We start from the raw sequence: 8,951 nt of genomic DNA, 5'->3' as shown, positions 1-8,951 counted from the left end.
TCTATTTGGTATTTCTCAGCGCTAACACTTGCACAATGGCACAATGACTAACATGGCGTGTTTTTCAAGACTACCCATTATCTTTTCATTGATTGTGAATTAAATTCAAGAGGTCATTGTTGTCTAGATTTGCCTAACCAAATTGCACAATATCCTATCCTTTTCTCTTGCTTGTAGGTCTTTTCCAGGGGCTTTTCCTGTAGGTGTACTCTTATGTGAATGCGATTAAATGCAAAGTGATATAGTGTTATTTTTCTGTAGTGAAATATTCTTCTGAATGAGGAGAATTTTGAATGGACCTTTGAATGTTGAGAATTGTGTAGACTGCTTTGGTATCTGAAATGCATTCTGGTATTTGAAGTGTTTAAATATGTCTGCCTGTAGAGAAGTCTATGAATGAATTAGTGCAGGCAGGAAAGGTTTGCACTGCATTTATGGTAATCGATGTAGCACTGAAAGAGAAGAAGCTTAGATTGTTTTTGGGGTTTTTTTCTGACCACGGCTGCGTTCGAACTGCGCCCAGCATTTCTCAGCTTGGTCCCAGGACGATAATAGGGTTCCCCTCTAAAACACACCATCTGAAGGCGAAAGACTGAAGAAAGGGCGGTGTAGCTGGATACTTTTGTACGCATCCCCGTGCGTCTTGCTCTTGTCCACCCAATGTTGTGGCGCTAGGGGGCGTCATTCTCCTTCTCTGAGTACTGGGCGAGGCGGACCTTAGGGCAGGACGAACGCAAGGAAATAGTCAACGTTTCAGAGGAATCTCACACGCGTGATAGTACTGCTTGCCAGTGCCCAGTTCGTATGCCTTCCAAGATAGTTTGTATTTTCGCGGTGCGTTAGTTCTTTGCATTTTGGATTTGTGTGGCCAACTTTGTTACCGTTCAACTCAATGAAAAATACAATTCATAGCATGCGTTAGCTAACACTTGCTGGACAGGGAAAGTGTATCTGTCTCGACAGAAGCAGGTAAGTGTTTTTCCCCGACACACACTTTATACTCAGTGCGTTCTTAATCATCTTGCTAAATGACCATTTCCTTGATGGGAAGTATACATTATAAGAAATAAAATAAATTCGCTCGCCAGGAATTGTGTTGCTTTTCGCTGAGGTTGACATATAACTTACAAAGACTGGTCGCTAAACTAAGCCTGAATGTGAAGAAATCGCATATCCATATGCATGTGTTTTTATGTTTATAAAGGATCGTGCAGAAGTTTTACATCTTGTAATTTTAAGGGTGTTCTTAACCACAAGGCCAAAACAAATTTCCGATTAAACATTATCTTTTCGACTGACATTTGCTGGCAACCTTTAGTCGATGTTGTGTGTCCGATCTCCCCGTGATATCGACAAGCAATTGTTGCTGCAGGGCTACTGAGAAGTGAATTTTAAAATTGATTAAATGCACGGTCTGATTAACGTTGGCACGCGGAGAATGGAGTTGTGCATATGCTTGTGCTTATGCTTATGCAGCGGTAGGAAAACGCTACACCTGTACGCCGACTCCTGTTTGTGTTTAACGGTTGCCATAACACAGACAGCCCCAGCGTCCTTGTTCAGTACCCGCATGTCATCCAAAACCTAATAGCTAAAGCCGAGGCCACGAAAACCTCTATGTTACGCTATCCGAGAGTGCATTATAAAAAATAAAATACAGTGTAAAGGGTTTTAAAGAGTGGCGACTGAAAGGTGGGCGATGTAGAAAGTTTGTAATCCGGGAGGCAGGATAATACCAGTTGCCTATTGGCAAACATAATAACATTGGTTGATATTTTGAAAGCATAGCAAACATTTACGCATTTGTTATCAATATAAAACATTTAATCATAGAAGCTACTGAAAGATGCTGCAGACGATAGTACAATGGCCATCGGTGTGGTTAGCGTGACAGTAATGAGTGCTGCCGACGCTGTGGTCCTTTGTTTTGGTCAAGACGAAACTGAATCCCTAGAGTGTCTTGAAAATTACGGATGTTCTCTGTTTTTTTATGCTGGGTTCAATGAAGGGGCGATCTGCTTAGTGTCAAGTTATAATTGTGATCTGTTTGAAAAGGGTTGCAAAACAAGACGCTTTGCGGGTGTTTTCTGCGTATAATATTATTCTTTATTGTGTTCATGTGATTTATTTTGAGAAAATGACACACGGAGACCGAAATTACCCGTTACATCATATGCCCAAAGCCTTTTTCAATTAAGAAAATTTTCAAATGTGGCTACTAATAAATAAATAAATAAATAAATAAATAAATAAATAAAACAGCTCAATAACCTGTCATGCAAACGAGGCACAGGGAACGGTCCGTACAAAGACAAACTAGCGCAACTTCCGTGATTGTGCATGAAATAAACGACACGTTTCTTATTCTAAGGGATACGTGCGCAAAATGCAATACCCTGCATTTCTTTGTTGCAGTAGCCTTGTAATGGCGTTTTTCCACGGACGTTAAATGCAGTTGTGTGATTGGGTTCGGCAGGGTACGTGTGAAATTGCAGTCTCGACGATGCAAATTGGCAAATTGGATATATAAAACCAGCACCGCCTTCCGAATTTCTATTTTTCTGTCTACTGATTGCTTTCTTCTGCTAAAACCCAACGTGTGCTCGCGTGCAATGGTTTCGACATGTACTTTGATTTCACGTGCATGGTACCACCCATCTCTGAAAAATTCCAGTGTGACATTAGAAATTGCAGTGCCAGCCACCAGTATGCGGCATAGTGTGCTGTTTCTGTTAGGTTCAATGAAACTAGTCGTTTCTTCGCGATCTTTCTGACTTCCAAAAGACTTTTTTTTTTCTTTTTCTAAATGTTCCTCTTAGAAATTGGGAGCCAAATGAGTGGCCATTGATCATTTTCCCATTTAATTATTCTCAGGGCATTTGACATCTGGTAAGGTTTAGCTGTGTCTTTTTGTTGATGATAATTCTTTCACCCTGATGATGAACATGTCTTCTTGATATCAACCAGTACATCATGCAAACAATCTGATCAGAAGATTGCGCCTGTGTAGACTGGACTTTGTGTCTATCGGTACTGGACTCTGTGTCGGTGTGGATTGGACTCTGTCAGATTACTCCAAGGATACTGAAATGGTGTCTGTTCTGTAGCTTAAAGGTGAGGAACATTTTGAGTCCTTCTTGAAAAAAAATCCATCGTGAAATAGCACTGCAAAGTGTGCTAGGTTTTTGAGCAATTTTTAAAGCTTCGTGTCTGCGGGCTGTACTTTCTGTTGATACAACCCTGTAATTAAAATGCATTTAGAAGGATTATGGCCCAGATACCATCGTGGGGATCAGCCTGAAACACAGGGAGCCGTAGCACTGGAGCGCTCAGAAGGCAGAACAGCTTTCTGTTCACCCTGAGGGAGACGTTCCGGAGGTCAGGCTGTCAGGCACCCTGTTTTATTAAAGGCGTTTATTTCTCAGAGCCCCAGAGTGCTCCAGCTCTCCTTGTTTCACACCGGTCCCAGTGTGAGGGTCCTTCTGTGTGCACTTTGGACTGCCCTGGCGCTGGAGCGCTTTCAAGTCCTCTGTTATTAGCTCGGCTGAATGGGTGTGCTGTTAGTTATTTATTTATTTATTTGTTTATTTTGCACAACCCTGTAATTGTTTGGTTTTGATGAAAGCAAAGTATTCGTTCTTTCTGAGGAACTCTGTTTGATAATGGCTGTAGGGATTGTGATGTCATGTGTTTTTTCTTTATTTTATTTAATTAAAAATATATATATTTTTTTTTAACAGTGTCCATGTCATTGAGTGCCCCCAAAGGGTGTCTCCAGTCATTGGACACTTGTTGAAGTCAAATCTGACACTTGTTGAAAGTGCAGCATGACGATTTGAGCTAAAGCACATTGCAAACGGCGAACGCGGGCCCGTTGCCTTTTTGAATGAGCAGCCCGGCCTGTTGGAGCTCGTCTCAGGTGACCTCTCTCTTTAACTGATTTCATTTGCAGAGATATGGGCCCTGCGATTGCAGAGTCAGCATTATTTCACACTCGCTCTTATCTGGCCGTTTGTTTCTCCAGCACGCGGGGCGAAGGCAAACGGGTCTATTTTTAGGCTAAGGACGAGCCCTCATGGCATCCACCATGTTTTTCAGGGAGAATAAGTTCCAGAACCGTAGATACTGGCCAGATGTTTTCTTCTGGGACCTGATGGGGACCGCAACTTCAGTGGGAAAGTTTCTCTGGCAGCCATTCCTGTGGCTAACAGGCCGAGTGGGGGCCTGTTTCTGGAGGCTGTCCCAGCTGCAGAAGGCCCAGCGGTGTGTGGGGGGGTAGAAGAAGCCTGTTTCTTTTGGAGCAGCTGGTTGGACATGGACAGCGGGGGTGCGTGACACGCCCGCGTTCTTTCCCATGAGCGCTCTGCCGCAGTGGGGGACGCAGCGCGCTCGCCCAAGGGCCTCGATGTAACAGAGAGAGGCGGCTCTCCGTGGGAAAAGTGCAGAGCAGCGTCCATGTGGAGGAAATGGCGCTTCCATCGCGTGGCTGTTCCAGCACAGCGGGCCCGGCCAGCAACAGGGTCGTCTGAGACAGACCACCGTCCTCCAATATCATTTCATGCTGTGAGGCCAACAATGCGGATCCTTCCATTCCATCGCCATATGTCCCATCACCCTCGGGCCTGGTGCCGGAAGCCAACGGCATGTTCAAAATGGCGGCCATGCCCACTGGTGATCCGCGCATCCCTTTGAGTGTTGGGTCTTGTTGGAGAGCCGGAGAGCAGGCCTGACCTCCCGGCAGAGAGTGAAGGAGCTCTGTGATCGCTGCTTACTCCTGTGAATTAATTAAGCGCTTCAGCCCCAGAGCTCTGGGCAACAATTAACCCGGGAGCAGGGCATTGTGGGTATTAACAGGGGAGCTCTCTGCTCTAATCCCAGAGCAGATGGTGACGGTTAGGGAGCGGTGTGGAGTCGTCCCTGCGGGTGTAGAACAGTGGTGGGACAACGTCTGTGGAGACATGGAGAAGCCCTCAGTACGGGCCAAGCCAAAGTCTTAAACTCCGCATTTCATATACGCTTGTAAGTCCAGTGGCTGGTGCATTAAGTGCATCCTCCATTTTAGATGTAATTGAGATTCATTCTGTGTTGCGGGTGCCATGTCCGTTGAGTTGCTGTGCGTGCGCAATGAACTCATTGGTTATTTGTATTGACTTCGCATGTTCCCGTTTGTTTCTGTGTGAAACTTGGTAAGCGAGCGTCCCGCAGTGCATGTGGCAGCACATATCCAAATTTAGATTTCACGTGTTCCCATTTTATCCCCTGGACTCGTTCATCTGCGCTCTTATTTTTGCCGTAATTAAGAGCAGATGCACGCTCACGGTTGTGTTCCAGACCGCATTGGAAATGCTGCTGCAGGGTCAGCATTCAGCGCGGGTGTGGTGATGTAACCCGGTCTGCGGGGGCAAATCCTCAGTGAAGATCTGGAGCAGTTCCATTCGGTTCTCAGTTGCAACAGGATCTGGAGGAAGATGGGCGGAGCTTCTGTCTGGAGATTGACAGGAGTACAATGCCCGCACTGTATATCCTCCTGAACTGAACAGGGTTAATGCTGCCAAAGTTGCTAATCCCGCTACGGAGCTCAAGCGGGATCAAGATTTCATTTTCTTTTATGATGATGATTAAAAACCCGCTTGGATCTCGTGTTGTTCTGCGGGCCAAATTTGACTCGCTTGCGCTGCAGTTTCACAGTGTGACCACCAGACGCAGAAGCGTCCGGATAACGATGGGATTTCATTCGCTTTTCGATACCTCAGCCAGGCCAAAGGTTCGAGCGACAGCTTGGGCTAGCCAAGAGCATTAAAGAGCAGTGAAATCACGACTGCTGGCTGGAGTTAGTTTCACTGCCGAATGTAATGACGGCGTGGAAACAATATGAGGAACTCAAAAGCTGTGTGTTTTGTTTGTGCCGGTTCTCCTTTTTTTGATACTTGACACCGGCGATGGGCAAAGCATGCTGGGACATTAATCCCTTTGGGAATGGGGTTTGGCCGAGCGTGCCTCCATTGAAGCCATTTCCTGCTCTCTTATCTGCAAGCGGCGCTGCGCGGCGTCATTGTGTTCAGCGTCGCCGCGCGGCGTCATTGTGTTCAGCGTCGCCGCGCGGCGTCATTGTGTTCCGTTCGCCGCGCTTGCGGCGTTTCCAGCGGGATCGCGGTTCCCGCTCCGCCGGGCCCTCTGCTTCGGCGTGCCCCCCTCTGGCCGCAGGCCTCCGCGCGGGTTTACCGCGGGGACAGAGAGTGAACGCCGGCCCGCTCGGCTCGAATGCGCGCAGCTCACCGGCTGACTTCGGTTATGGACAGGCCTGGGTCAAAATACATATCTCTTTTGGATTCAAATACCTTTCTACACTTTACTGATCTGGTCTGGTGTATTGGAACCAATGAAATACTCTCAAAAAGTGCAAACCCCCATCTTCTGGTCATCCTGGCAGACCTCAATTATACCAGGCAAGATAAATAGAGCACAGAAAAGTATTTGAATCCAAAACAAATACATATTTCACCCGGGTCTGGTTATGGAATAGGCTACATTCAAACCACATTCACGGCCCGTGTACACGGACCTGTGCACGTTTCTTTTGAAGTCCACCTCTTGGGCCATCGGTGGAGCAAACCCTTTTTTTTTTGCCTTGTCCCATTGTTTTTGGGGCACAAAGGGGCTTGCTGCAGAACGGCATTGTCCAAGCCAATGAATACGTACGCGTTTGTCATCGGACGTTTTTCATATTGTGCGCAGACACAATGGAAGAGGCTTATGCAACGTTAGATGGGCCTTCAGACGGAGTTAGCCTCCCCGCGTGTTAGCATTGGCGTTCCCCTGATGTCATCGCGCTTCCTTTCAATGTGGTCAAAGTGAAGCCACGCTCTTGTCAAGCTTTGATGTCTGTGATTGTTTTTTTGTTTTTTTTTGCGATGCTCTTTCTATTCTGGTTTCCGCCTCAGAACCTCATTGTTAAACCTGGTGAAACGTGGAGGTGGGATAACAGCAGTGTCAATATAGCACAGAAAGAATTGCTTTTATTAGCTCGTTCTGACGAGCGAATCGCAGCTGAAAATGGGATTGAAACTGACCGCTGAGGCTCCCGGTCGCTGGAAGTGACCCGTGTTTTTCCCGCGATCGTGTAGTCTGACGGATTAGGAGTCGCTTGATTTCTTGTTTAGTTTCTGTGAGCCTCTGTGTCTTGCTGAAGGGTGACAGGAGACTTCTTGGAAGAAAGAACGGAGTAATGAAATGATGTGCCCTTGCTGGCCTATTTAGATTTAAGCCTTTTATAATTTGGTTTGGAATATGGGACCAGTCTAACTCATTGTAGTCTGACTCATTATACCCCTTTCACACTCTACAGTCTAGAACGAGTCTTGCTCATTATTTACTTTACATCCCTTCACCTTCTTTCTGTCATCAGCCCCTATGTCACTCACATAGTGAAATAAATATGGCTTCCTGTGCGCACCAGACATTAAGATCTTCATGTATTTGTTCCCAGATTCACATAAGTCTGAATGCGTAGCTCGGTCTCTGTTGTCTTGCAGGCTTTGTGTTGTGCCTGTGGCTCAGAATATAATGTTCAGCGCAATGCTGACCCCGCCCTGAGCTTCCTGTCGGTAGCTGTGCTGGTGGCAGACAAGGTCACACAGGGGTCAAGATCATGCTAAACCAATCAGAACCCAAAGTGAGCCAGCCTGGGTCCTGCTCTGTAGTGAAGAATGGCTGGAATAAGCCAGTCTGGTCTCTGGCCATTTTTTGGGAATGACGATAATGGAGGTGCTCACAGGAAATAAACAGTAGCAGGAGACCTCTGAAGCTCTGTTTAGTTATAATGAAGACTGAGGCCACACAAGGTTCAGGGATATCCCTAATTGAGCTCCATTTTTAGAGTTTGGCCTCGTTTAGGTTGCGGTAAGAGGCTGCCTTGGTCTCCTGTGAGCAGGGAATGCTGCAGTGGCACGTGCCCTCCTCTCATCTGATTGGTGAGAGACTGAACTGCAATTCCATTCCTCATTTCAGCCTGAATGCAATTCAGTTTTTCATTTCAGCCAAGCCCCCCCTCCACCCCCCCCATACACACACACACACACACACACACACACACACATACACTCTCTCTATCTCTCTCCCTCTCTCCCTCTCTCTCTCTCTCTATCTCTCTTTCTCTTTCTCCCTCTCCCTCCCTCCCTCTCGCTCTCTCCCTCTCTATCTCTCAGTGTCTATCAGGCTCTCTCTTTCTCTCTCTCTCTGGGGCATCTGGACTGATGATGGATGATGGAGCTGAGTTGTTACGGTGGAGCGGACCTGCTGCAGATGGTTGGTGAGATGAATGCTATAATTGGGTCATGACTGAAACGATCGCTTCGCTGATAATAAAGGTAAATCTGCATCGGAACAACTGTGCTGCTGGTACCTAAAGAAATGTTAATGACAAAGAGGGGGACCATTGGGACATGATCCAACGAACACAGTCTTAAAATAGGAGCTGGATTTGCAGTGAGATTTCTCATTTAATTACTTAATGACTTTTTTTTTTTAATTAACATTTGTAATTTCAGGGGCACTTACCTACACTATATCAGTCTCATTAACGCTACACAAACACTAGTCAGAAACATCCTTGTTCTTAATAAATTTGCTGTCAACGGATTCCTCATCCAGCTAAAACGCAGCTGGTCTGTCCAAAAGTTGTAGCAATCATGCATAATAAAAGTTCTGTTTGTACACTACAAAAAAAAAGACTACTTTCCCTGTTGCTGCTTTGTTATTCTAAATATTAGCCACCGTCCGGATTAACCTTTCTTTAATGTTGGATATGTAGTCCGTTGAGCTCTTTTGCTGTATCGATTCAAATCATATTTTGTTCTATATTATTGTGTACTTCTCCACCCCCAGTCCGAACCCACAACCTTCTGGTGTATTTCTCCAGAAAACCCCAATGTCTGCATGGAACTCTACCACCT

The 8,951-nt window shown here is 46.0% G+C and overlaps 1 protein-coding gene across 6 annotated transcripts in view; it reads left to right on the top strand.

Annotated features, from left to right (window-relative positions):
* eps8a (epidermal growth factor receptor pathway substrate 8a) overlaps positions 1–8,951 on the top strand; it is a 52,712-nt gene that overhangs the window by 10,856 nt on the left and 32,905 nt on the right. For 2 of the 6 annotated variants that reach the window (XM_035401891.1, XM_035401893.1), the window contains exon 1: positions 731–969. The exons of 1 other annotated variant lie outside the window; for it this stretch is intronic. The gene's annotated coding sequence lies outside the window, so the exon portion shown is untranslated. Of the gene's footprint in view, positions 1–729; positions 970–8,204; positions 8,367–8,951 lie in introns of those variants that run through there. 3 more of the 6 variants (XM_035401894.1, XM_035401897.1, XM_035401896.1) reach the window with 3 other exon arrangements.

This window comes from Anguilla anguilla, chromosome 19, assembly GCF_013347855.1.
Source record: "Anguilla anguilla isolate fAngAng1 chromosome 19, fAngAng1.pri, whole genome shotgun sequence".
Taxonomy (NCBI): domain Eukaryota; kingdom Metazoa; phylum Chordata; class Actinopteri; order Anguilliformes; family Anguillidae; genus Anguilla; species Anguilla anguilla.
Note: the sequence above shows the minus strand (reverse complement) of the source record. Positions and strands in the feature narration are given on the sequence as shown.